This window comes from Lates calcarifer, linkage group LG11, assembly GCF_001640805.2.
Source record: "Lates calcarifer isolate ASB-BC8 linkage group LG11, TLL_Latcal_v3, whole genome shotgun sequence".
Lineage (NCBI taxonomy): Eukaryota > Metazoa > Chordata > Actinopteri > Centropomidae > Lates > Lates calcarifer.
In genome coordinates this window covers 7,194,586-7,207,166 of record NC_066843.1, presented here as the reverse complement: position 1 = coordinate 7,207,166, position 12,581 = coordinate 7,194,586, and the positions used below count along the sequence as shown (strand labels likewise).

The window sequence follows — 12,581 nt, the reverse complement described above, 5'->3', positions numbered from 1 at the left end:
ATACAACTTTATGCATTTTGTATCTTACTCATTCAACTTACTTCCCTCTTTCTTTTTAATTTACAAAAAACCAACAACAAACACAGTGTACCATCAGCAAAAAAAAAAAAAAAAAAAAAAGAAGCATGTAACTACAAAAACAAAGAAACAAATTTCTACAGAGGTAAGTTATCTATAACATTTTTGGTGCTCAATAGAGATCTTCTGTTGTTTTTCTTCCTTTTTAAACTATGATTCTAGCTGGTTTAGCTGACTGCCCCCTCAATACCACACCAGATGGTACCATAACAACATGGAAGAGTGCAGCCAAAGGACCTCTTCCATATAATATACCACAGTTTATGAGACCTTCTGTTTTAGTGTGATCCAGCTATAAAAAGTGAAGTGTCATTATACTGTCTACATTAAAAATATTTTTACTAACTGTCCCTTTTCCAGACTTTTTTAAAGCCACATCCTTATTTTCCCATGATAGTTATGAATATATAAACTGACCTGGTTGATTTGGTGCTTTTAAATCCTGTGAAACAATATGTCTCAGTAGCAGCAAAAAGGATGCAACAGTTTCACGGTGCAACAGTTACATGTTTGTGTTAAACTACTCAGTTAGAGAAGTAACCTGGGCCTTGATATTGATTGTAAATAATTGTTTATTAGTAATTGCTTTGCTAATCTACAACAAATTTCCTTGCAGTATTTATGAAATCTGTTGCAGTGTGTAGATACATATTTTTAAAGGATGTTTATTCAGTGCACTGTCATTCTGATATTTTTGTCGATTTGACTCATGTATCCATCTATATTTCATAGTGAAATAACAGTCCAAAGCTCTGGATCAGTAAAGAGGGGAAAAAAAAAAACAACAGGTTGTGCATTACAACCGCTCCTTCACACTCATTTAGTCCAAGCACTGGGAGCTACGCACATTGATTTCTTCATTGTATCCTTACCACAGATATAGCACCACTGAGAGGCATTTCTTGAAGGAGCTGCCACTCTCAGGTGAAACACTCAATAAGTGCTTATCTGTCAAGGCCTGATAAATAAAGGAGCTGAATCGATTCAGCCAAGTGCTAATGCCTTGTGGAGTAACTTTAACTCCACAGAGAGTCTAAGGTTTGTCTCTAGTGGATAAGTGAAGTACATGATTAAACAAAATGACAACGACAATACAACAACAAAAGAGCAGAAAATGAAAGGAGGAGGACTTGTTGCTACCAGAGACAAGGTTTTGCTCTGTTTATATATTTGGTAGCATAGCCTTGCACTGGAATTCAAACACAATACATATTTGGATTTAGGAACATTCATGAAATACATGAACCACAGAATGTGATGTGTTACACTGGAAAAGTATCACATGTGCATTTCCATTTTTCTTAAATGAGTAAGTACACAACCAATTTTACAACCGGTGTAGTTCGTCAACATAAATTACACACAGGAAGGTACCATGTTGCTTTTCACTCTAATGTTGGACTTGTTTCAATCCATTTTGGACCTGTTACTGCAGACCACTCCTGTTTACAGCCATGCTTTCTATCAGAACTTCTGTTTTAACATGCCTCTGGGAGCACTGTCATTTTCTTGAAAACGCCAGGAGACATTCTTGTTAATTAGCAAATGATGTTTCCTACCACCAGGGTGGTTCCCTCTGGAAATTAAATCAGCACAATAACCTAATTCAGTCAGACAGAGGGGTACGACCATGTCCTGGTGAGCAATGACAGCAATGACATAAAAGAAGAAAAAAAAAGCTGGATGATTTTTCAAACATGAAATAATGCAGGATTGTACTTTTCACATGAACTAATAAACAACAAATCCATGGGCGAAGAATATGTTCAAATAAATGTGATTTTGGATTTACATACTGAAAAATGCACTGGGGTAGATAATGAAGTGTGCCACAGTTTTTAATACAGAGAGCCCTCTGGGAGCAGACAAGTTCATGGCAGTCCATGCTCATCGCCACTGCATGCATTCATTGTCTTCCTTTCATAAAAGCTTCTGTAATGTGTCAGGATAGATTTTTGCTCTCCAAAAAGCAAAATCTCCTCTGCTCCACAATACAGTTGTACAGTCTAAAATAAAAGGTGAGAGGACAGATGGACAGACCTGCAGACAGACAAGCAGAGAACTGACAGGCAGAGAGCAGTGATAAAAGAATGGTCGGCTTTGTGTAGTTCCCCAGTGGCTTCTGCTCCCTGGCCCCTACATCTTCACTATGGTGTACAGCAGTACTCACACCTCATTCAGTACAAGATAAACAGATATATGTGTCAATAAATGCTCCTAATTTAGGCCTAATTCAACCAAGGGTTTGCTGTAATTAATGTGACAGAGCTCATGTTAATAAAAATAAACTTTAATATTCAAAACTGAAGACATAGTTTTCAGTTATCAATGATGTTAGTGACTGGAGGAGGAAGACATCATCATTTAGTCTGAAATTTATAAACATCTGCATGAAGAATGAGACAAACTGTGTTTACTAGAAGTCTGGAACCAGCAAACAATCATTCAAAAATGTTAAGGAATTTATTCTTGATATGATGTTAAGATAAATTATAATTAATCACCTTTTGTTGCTGTTAAAAGAGATGTCGAGATGTTTGTCTCTGGTGGCTTCTAGTTTTAATTTTAGGCCTTATTTTTTTATCTACCCAGACTAGTGCTTGCATTAATGTGCTCTTTCTCCTTCAAAATAAAGCAATGAATGAATAAACAAAGCTAATTTGACATGAGAGTTGAGTCATCAGGTCATAAACATCTGCTTGAAAAAGTCCTTTCAGACATACTGAGCTATCACCATTCTTCATGCACAGCAACAATATCATCAGCGTTCATCTATCACACATAGACACACTTTCTAGACTAAGACTGCGACCACTGTCTGCACCACCACATCCAATAATTTTCCACCTCACCATCAGTCTCACCAGTAACAGGCTAATGGAAGAGCTGACTCCACTGGTTTGAAACACACCCCGCTCAGAGGCTCAGGGGGGGATTTATCAGCTAACAAAAGACTTCATTGCATGTACTCAATTATGCCATGTAATATAGATGTGTGTATGACAAGTCATGTCTGCTGCCATAGCTACCACCGAGGGTACAATTTTTAGGGGTAATATTTTACCAAATGTAATTTTCACACTCATTTTATCATCAAATGTAACACTGTCTAGATGCATTGACAAACAATCACAATTTTCTTTTTTGCATACACTCAAAGAAGAAGAAACATGCCAAGTGTTTTCCATGACTGCGATGCAAATATGAGCCTGGTGAGAAGCTTCGAATGACAGGCTGCCGAGATTTCTTAGTCTCTCACATGAAAAACTGGACTGTGACAGGCTGCCACAGACACATTATTCATGAGCTGCTGCTTATTAAAAAACAAGTAATAACTTTCCTACTAAAATTTGAATCATCATCCAAGATAATGAGGGATATTTCAGCATCCAACTGGCATACTGCTGCTGTGGGGTTACATGATAAAGGGAGCCCCGAAGGCAGCAGGAATCGTCAAGACGTTCCACAGGATGTTAGATTTTATTTTAATGTTTATCTGTGAGCTAAGGTTTCGGTTTCCACAGCTTCATGATTCACTCATTTGCAGCAGGATTTTGGAGTAGATCGGAGAGATATCGCTTCTCTCTCAGAGTCAGTGAAAAGAGGAGTGGAGGCCTAAATGTCTGCTCTTCATGCACTCTACCGCTTGTAACTAGCAATATAATGAGCAAATACTCTAATCTGCAAACACTGTGTAAAACTGGTGTATCCTTTCACATGAAAAAAGCAAAGCTAAACTCTACAGGGAACTATGTTCATTTTAAAAGGGGAGAAGACATCAATAGTCATAATTTCCACTGTGCTGCAGTCAAGCTAGATGTTTAATAAGGAAGCAATTCCCTTTACATAAACAGACATCAGCAGGGATAGAACTGACTGTCAATGCTCCAAATTAATCCATCCTCCAAGCCATTGCAGAGTAACAAAGTCCAGATCATTGTGCCGCTACAAAAGCAAGTGAAGCAGCTTGGAGCAAAATCTGAGAGTTTCTGAAAGGAGGCACACAGAGATTAGGAATGTGGAGCTCCTCAGAGAGATGACTCCACAGCAGACAAAGACATCGGGAAGTCTTTCCTCCTGCTCGAGGCAGGAAGAAAGGTCATCATGTTATTTTGGGATAGGGACTGTTTTCCTGGGTTAAAAGTCTGTGATATGCTGATAACCCTCACAGTGTCATCGCTGCAAAAGTCACATTTTTAGAAAGTTTGCAACAACTTAGGGCCACGTATTTTTAACATAAAGAATCCAATTTCCAATTCAATCCCACCACCAGTCTCTGGTCATCTGGAGGTTGGATTCATCTACCTCCTGCCCATCCCATCGGTTACTCTTTTCTTTGCTTTTATTTTTTTAGATGAATACAGTTAACCTTTTCACTTGATCCCCCATCTGCCCTTGTGATAAACTCTCAAAGCATCAGCTGTCTTTATTCTTTCACAACAGAATGCTTTCTCTATTCTATCCAGTGAAACCATACAAATTTATAATAAAATAAAAAAATAGTCTAGAGAGGTAAACGGAGGCTGCTGGCTTTCTCACTGGCACCCTCACTTGTTTGTAGCACTTGAGCTAATGCTTCAACTTCATGTGATTAAGTCTATCTATGTTAAAAGGTCACATGTAGCGCTACAAGCTGAATCATTTGCAAGAGAAACCATTTCACAGCTGTTTGTCATACATCTTCAAAATGAGTTTTTATATCAGTGACTGTGCTGATTACAGATACTTTCAGAGAGACTAGTTAATCTTTATAGAGCTTGATTAAACTGACTAAAAAGTGTCACAAAGCAAATATAAATTCTATTTAAGGTAGTTTTACTTTAAAACACCCTACTGGTTTTGAGAACTATCTTTGATGAACTATGACGACCATGATGAGATGGTGAGACCACTATCATTCTCTGTGGGGACATTTCTTAAGTTTCTCAGATCTTTATTAAACAGCTCAGTGAGGCAGCAATTTTGCCAGGTGGGTCATGAGTCTACAGTGACAATTATATTTCCCAAATCTCTTCTCCAGCGTGGCATTAGGTCCCACCATCAGACGTGATTAACATTCCAATTAAACCGAATGCACTGAACATTTCATTGCTGACATTGTAACGCAAGTTCCCATCAGTAAGTCACCCAGAGGCTACTTGCCAAGGAGATACAGCTTCAGCAAGTAGGAATCTTGCAAATGTGGGAGATGAGAGTAAATGTGAATGTGAAATCATTCGTTAAACTGCGGCATGGGGAGCATCACAAAGAGGAACTCCAAGGCGGATGCTTGAAAGTGGAAAATAACTCAGATGAGTCAGATTCTGACGACTGACACTGTGAAGAAAAAGCTCCTAGTTTGACCACAGTTAATCAAGAAATGTCATGCAAAGGGTTAGTGATGGCAGAGAGTGAGCTGATGAAATTTAAAATCAGGTTTGGTTTAATAAAGCTCAGTGATTTTCAGATACTTGGTTTGGAACCTTTCGGGTCACGAGAAAATTATAATTATTCTGGAAATCTCAGTGATTTTGAAAGTGGTTTTACTGTTTTATTGGTTTCTATGGTTTTATTTTTACTTGTGTCTTACTGCTTCTTTATGTTCAAGCCTCTGTAAGCTTTTACATTTATCATTATTAGCACAAAAAACTAGACTGACAGAAACAGATACTCAGATGGACTAAAAATCGTCATATATAATCTATTAATTTGATCCCCTCCATTCTCTTGTCACTAGTTTCTTTCTATTCACTGAAGGATGACAGTCATTCAACTCACAGACGTGGCTTATAATTTTCCTGCCTCTTTGTGCTCGGAGACTGGCTGCACCTCTTTATCTCAGTTCTTTCTTTCACATCCATTCCATATGTGGCCTCTCACCTTTGCTTTTGCTGGCCTCTCAATCGTCCCTCTGAAGACCAGGTTTAGTCACAAAGTCTGATCATACAGTGAGCAGGAGATCCAGGCCTTTTATCTGAATGAAGGCTCCAAAAGGGATATTCATGAAACCTGGCTTTAAATTCAAAATTCAAACTCACTAATCAATCTAGCCTTATAATGATTTACACATTCAGAAATGCCATGGGAAAATCCATTTTTAACTTTTTACACTTTGCTGTCACTTTAACATTTATGGCTCTGACCGCCATTAAAAATACTAGTGTTAATAACAGGCACAAAGCATATTACTACAAGCAAGTGAAACATGTAAGAGAAAATAATGTCCCTACATTGTTCATTAAGCAACACAAGGGCAACAAAACTGTGAAGATTACAGCCCAAATAATCTCTCCAGAGTCGACAGTAGTCAAACAGCAGGAATGGGACCCATGTTGTCAGCCAGAATGAGCTCGTCAGCACTGAAACTACTGTTGGATTAGTTAATAATTCATTTATCCATTGTCATGTAGCAAATTCTGAAAGGGGGGGGGGACCTGATCTGAAGAAAAGTAAATCTGACAAAAAAAGAAAAATGCACTGTTAGTAAACTAAGGCCTTTCTAACAATGTGAATATCCTCCTCCAGTTTTGAGATGCTCTTATAACTTTTGTTCACTATGGGAAAAAAATTTACTTTGTTCTGCCACTGAGGCTCAGTTATTAAAGATCCAAACAAAGCTGAAGAGAAGCGATTTTACTGTACACAATGGCCTCTGGTTTGGTGGTTTGTGAAGTTTTCTTCCAAACCATTAGAAACAAGGACTCTGACTTTACAATAAAACCTTGTCAAATTGATATCTGTGTGCTACAATCCCCGTCTAAGAAAAGGAACTATTAAAATATTCCCCACATCCCACAGGCACAGTGATATTTTTTTTATTATTGACCTACACTTCTATCCACATTTATTCACTCTACTACCCTAAATGTGGAACAGGAGCCCTGGGCTACACAGATTGATAACACACAACCATTTTCATCACCTTTGCAATGGCACACATTTTTTTTACCTGCTTATCTATGATGAACTTGAAACAATTGGGTCATTTGAGAATAACGGGTTTTGAGGAATTGGGGTAGTTTTACATGTAATGTGAGCTGCAATAAGTAATCAATAATCTGCACGACCTACACATTCCCAGTACTTTATGTGCAGGATTTACAGCTGTTTTCCAAATCTTAAACTATTCCTATAAGGACATAACAGATAAACAAAGACTTTCACTGAAATACAGTTTCCTGAAAATGCTGCTCAAACATCTGAAATTAATGTTCTCCATCACAAGAACAGTTCAGTGTTCAGTGTGGATGAAACGGAGACTGAACTGACCTGGATAAAGTTTGGCAGGAAACAGTGACAGACTACAGTCAGTGAACTACTGTTTATCCTGAGACTCTCAGACTTTTTTTTTGGACTGCATAATATGTTAATTATGCATTTATGCATTATCATTATTCACCAAAAAATGTGGTATTAAGGGCATACTGTATAAAACACACACAAATATACAAAATAATATTTTACCACTTTACTACTGTTAGTTATAAACACAAAATTACAAGAACTAAATTCTCAGATAGATGTCCAGTTGTTTCAGATTTAAGATGGCACCACAAGTATCATACTGTTCTAAATGTGAGTGAAAAGACATTGAGGACAGGGTTTTGTTTTTTTTTTCAAAACTGCAGGCCGCTGTTTAGGGGACTGTAGAAAATAGACTGAAATCATGGCTGCTGTCAAGGACATTTTGTAATCCTGAAAACACGTGACACAGAAATGCTAAGAAATGTCTCTCCAGGATCAGCTGGCCAAGAATGCTGCCATGCATGAGTGTTTCTTACTCCAGTTTGACAAGTCCATGGATATGGTAGATGGGACTTAATTTTCAAAGTTTGCATCATTTTTCCATCAGTTATATGTCTCCACTAGAATGGCATTTAAGGACATGAGTTCAAGAAGAGATACAGCTAAAACTTTTTCTATTGAAAAGTCTCACAAAGGATAAAGATAAATATCAGGGATTTTTTGAAGGGTGTCACAAAGAGGATTATGTTCAGTTCTGACAAGATGTCTTGAGAGACTAATATTTCACTCTCATCTGAACTGATGTGGAGCGCTGATCCACACTCGTGTAGAAGCAGAGTAAAGGTAAAACTTTAGTGTGACATAGGGAACTGTTTTGTGATATTAAAGAGGGTCTCAAGCTCTCTAAACATAAAGAATATGCACAGATGGAGGGCAAGCAGTGGCTCCAGGATTTTGTGTTCAATAACTAACAAACTGACATTAAGAACATACTGAATGTACAGCTGAAATGAAAAACAAAACAAAACAGACAAGATCACATCTGTCAAGTGCGACTGCTGTCAACTAAGCCACAACGCCAGGATTTGCTCGACTCTCTATACATGCTTTCAAAACGTCAGCATCAAGGCAAAGAGACAGAGGAGCTTGACAAGTCACATTAAACGACGCAGATGTCATCAGGCATTTCACTGACTTTGCCTCAGCTGAGACTGTTGCTATGTATATGCGCTTCCTGTTTGGCCCAGATATATGACAATGTGGATGACACTGCCACCAAAACTGAATCACTCTCTCACCTGGACACAGCTGTGGAGAAAATGAAATTCCCACCCTTAAAAAAATGACATTCAGATGGAGTGAGAGGCATCTGAAAGGAAGGATGAGTTTCATACACACTACTTTTTTGGGTCAACCGACCTGCGTGGGTCTGCATTTTCTCACATGCAGATAAATAAGACACAATCAAAAAGCAGAGATTAAGCTCAGAGTGAAATAAACCACTAATTTTGTCCTTCAGTTCAAATTTTGTCATGCTGAGGCCATGTGACATATATAAAAGAATGAATAAATGAAAGAGAGATCTAAAGGAGGCTATGGATTTTCTGAGTTTCTCCTGGGATTTGTCTGCTGCTTTTCTTTCTTCCTCTGAATGAGATCCAGGTCTCCTCCACAATTCAATGTCTGGCAGCTAATTCAGACAGACTTTGGTGTATGTTTGAGTGCATGAAGTGTCTCTCACCTGTTCTCTTCCAGGCCTTGGAAGCTGACATTGTCTGAGCGTGCTCGAGGTTATTCTGCAAAGTCAAAAGTTTCAGCGTTAGTGAACGTGCAGGATATACCATCACAGGAGGATAGAAGATGACAAAAGAAGTTTCAGCTCAAGTAGAGTTAAGTTAAATAAGGAAAACAACACAGCCAACAAACTGACAGTTGCAGCAGTTTACTACAGTTGGTATTACAAACTTTCAAATTAATTGGTTTAGAAGATTACTCAAAGGAAGAAAACTGAAGGAGAATGTACAAGAAGCATGAGATATGGGGTAGTTACTTGCCAAAATTGGTGATAGAACTACATGTGAAAAACAACTGACTTAGAGGAAGAGTCAGTTCATTGTTCATTGTATGTGACACACAGCCTTCATCAGGGTGTCTTTTATAGAATGGTTAAAAACAGTTATTCATGCTATAAAAGAATAAAAGTATTAAAAAAAAGTATACGAACAAGGCAGGTTTCTAAAGGATACTGCTTTGCAAACTCAAAGATTCCTGAATAAAAGTACACAATAAAATGTTAGATAAACAACAACGACTACCATACAAACAGTCACAAAATACAATCATAGCAGTTAAAAGTCTAAGAAAATATTTTTAAAAATGAAGTGCAAAAACTATAAAGCATTCTTTAATTAAATAACTATAAAAAAATCCCTGATGTAAATGTAAAGAAAGTATTACCATAACATGCATAACATCATTGTGACAACATCTTGTCACAATGATCAAAACCAATTAAAGAAACAGTGGCTGAGTTCTGGCACCTTCCAGATGCAGAGACAAAGCCGATTGGATTCTCTCTCTCTCTTCCTAGAAAGCAGCGAGTTGACTGTGAGCTCTGAGTGTTATTAATAGCCACTGCAGGGGTGTTGAGGGTCTTCGGCTGTCAAAGGGCTGAGGTGGCACTGGGGGCTCCGAGCAGCACTGAACCACAATCACCTCGATGGGTGAAAGGCCACTGTACAGCACTGTTTTAAACCTGTCTGTCTCAAGCTAGACGTGTTTCTATTTGTTGAGTTTTAAATTACTGTGAAGGGATAACAGCCCAGCAATCTGCCAGCATGATGGCAGTGTTGACCGAGCCCACTGTCATTCAGTATTAGGTAAAGTTGATGTTTGTGTGACAGCATATTCAGATTTGACCTGTTCAACTTACCTTTCATCACTTGGTTATGGAAGCTGAACTGTTCTCCCCTCAAGCCAGTGTAAGGACAAAGAAAACAATTTAGTTCAATTAAGCCTCTTCACTTAGTAATAGCAAAGAATAAGAAAAGAGCTTCATCCTTTAACCTTTCCCTTTCTAAGAGAGATGTGTGGGCCCTGTTAAAGCAACAGAACAGGGAAATGAAAATATCTCCCTTTGGCTGTCTCCTGTGGCTGTATGCACCACTATCTACCATGTTATGCTCAACAGATGAGACCAACAGGAGGGTCCAACATTATGCATATCCAGAGTCCCACTGCACCAGCACAGGAGGAGTAATCTGTTGCTTTATGGTTTTGTCGATTATAGAGCTCGTTTCATCCCGAGGTTCGGTTTACTGCATTGAGCTGCTGGCTTTAATGTACTTATCTGAGGTTCACTGGGGGTTGTACTGTGGTGTTTGGTTGTCTTTGCTTTTGCAAAAATAAAGAAAGTAATACCTCAATAGATCTTTTTAGTACAGTGTTTTGTGCCCAACAAGATAATGGGAAAGGTTGTCTGGTTTCAAAGGTGAATCAGCTCTGACCATGAATTGTGTACAAATACCTGGATAGCAGCCTAAACAAAAACACAAAACAAACAAAAAAAGGCACTAATCTCTGAGTCATAAACCTACTAAGGTTTGTTCAAGTCCGTTCTGTGTTTTACTTAGTTTAAGCTAAAGTTAAAGCTAAAGGTGGGTTTAGACAACTCACCCAATCTGTGCTGCAAGGCTTAATTAACTACACTTAAAACCCAGAAGAATCCTAAACTTTCTGGGTGTGATGTTGATAGGCAACAATTAAACAAGTTTGTAACTGGAACGGGCCTAACAAAGCAGCAGCTGAATTACTCTGAGGGCCCATCATGTACAGATTTATTTTAATGGATCCTAAATGTTTGTATTGGGCTTCTGTGACATTACATGTCAAGAGTCCTCTGACATTTATTTGTAAAGCAGTGGAGTGAAGACGGGAGTATAATGGGCTTCAACACTGATCAGCATGCATCCATCCAATTTAGATTTACATCATGCTTTTCAGGTCTGTTTGCCACTGCTGAGGAAGCACAAAAATTCATCCAGAATTTTTTGAGAGAATTAGCCCTCCAGAAGCGAGGCACAGTCCAGTCAAACATTTACAGCCACAGCAGCAGCAGGCTCTGCCACTTACTATCAAGACTCCTCTCCTCCACTCAGGAAGCCCACAGCAACTGACAAACCTGGAAAACCTTTGTGTCTGGTTGAGTGCTGGGGAATGAGCCAATTAGAGGTGTTTGTCAGGGGGAGCAACAATCATGAAACAACTCACTATGGCATCAGTTCTGTATGGCAATTTTTTTGACTGAAACAGCAGTAAAAACTGCAGCTTTTCTGTGTTTGTGAGATGATTTGATATTCACTCTGTGAAACAAAAAAAGGAAAACTTCCTTTCATTGGTGATTCAGTGCAATCTATAAGCACTGACTAAGGATATAAAGAAATATGAGAACTATGGCTCTATAGTATCACCTGGCAGGATTAAACTCATCGCATGATAACATAATCTACATCTAAAAAAAAAAATCAATCCTGTTTATTCTCTATGTTGCATTAAACAGTTCCCTTTAAAAGCTTAAGGGAGCCCTTTTGAGACAAAGGACAAACCAAGCTGTTAGGCCTGAATATGACAACAGACCAGCAGTGCTCTCTACTGGCAAGAGAGAAAAATAATAATAAATTCATTGAACTACTCGGTCTCCTCGGTATTCTCAGTGCAAATTAACAAAGATACCCTCAGCATCAGTCAAACTGATACTGAAATGCTTGGTTTATGTTCTGCGTGGTCTCATTAGCTGTGTTGTTGCTTGGTGCTGTTTATTTGTTAATTTATTGCAGAACTGCAGCACGGAGCCAAATGCCCTTAAAAAAATGAATGAATTAATAAATATGACATCCATTTTTTTTTGGTATCTTACATAAATGTATTTTAATCACAAAAAATATTCAAATTAAGTAAAGTTTTAAATTAGGTAAGGTTGTGCAGTGCATCACGTACCCTGCTACCGGATGACATTTAGCCTACTTATTTACTACAGATGTGGCCTAAATTTAATTGACAGAGATAACAAACTTAGAGGACATGTCCATCATGACACGTTTTCTTCATAATGTTATAAATCCAATGTTGGCATGTCAATCAATGAAATTCATGTGTAAGCACACAGTGTTATCTAGATTTGGTTGTCCTTTAGAGCATGACCAGTTCATGGTTGTCTAAAAGAACCCAGATACCAAGAAAAGAGTAAACAGAAAGTTAGTCATTACAATATTCGATTAGGA

At 38.2% G+C, this 12,581-nt stretch overlaps 1 long non-coding RNA gene across 1 annotated transcript in view; it reads right to left on the bottom strand.

The window, feature by feature from the left end:
- LOC108902993 (uncharacterized) overlaps positions 1 to 12,581 on the bottom strand; it is a 29,923-nt gene that overhangs the window by 13,293 nt on the left and 4,049 nt on the right. Inside the window, exon 2 of the long non-coding RNA XR_001964173.2 lies at positions 9,044 to 9,098. This is a non-coding gene — a long non-coding RNA (uncharacterized LOC108902993). The remainder of the gene's footprint in view (positions 1 to 9,043; positions 9,099 to 12,581) is intronic.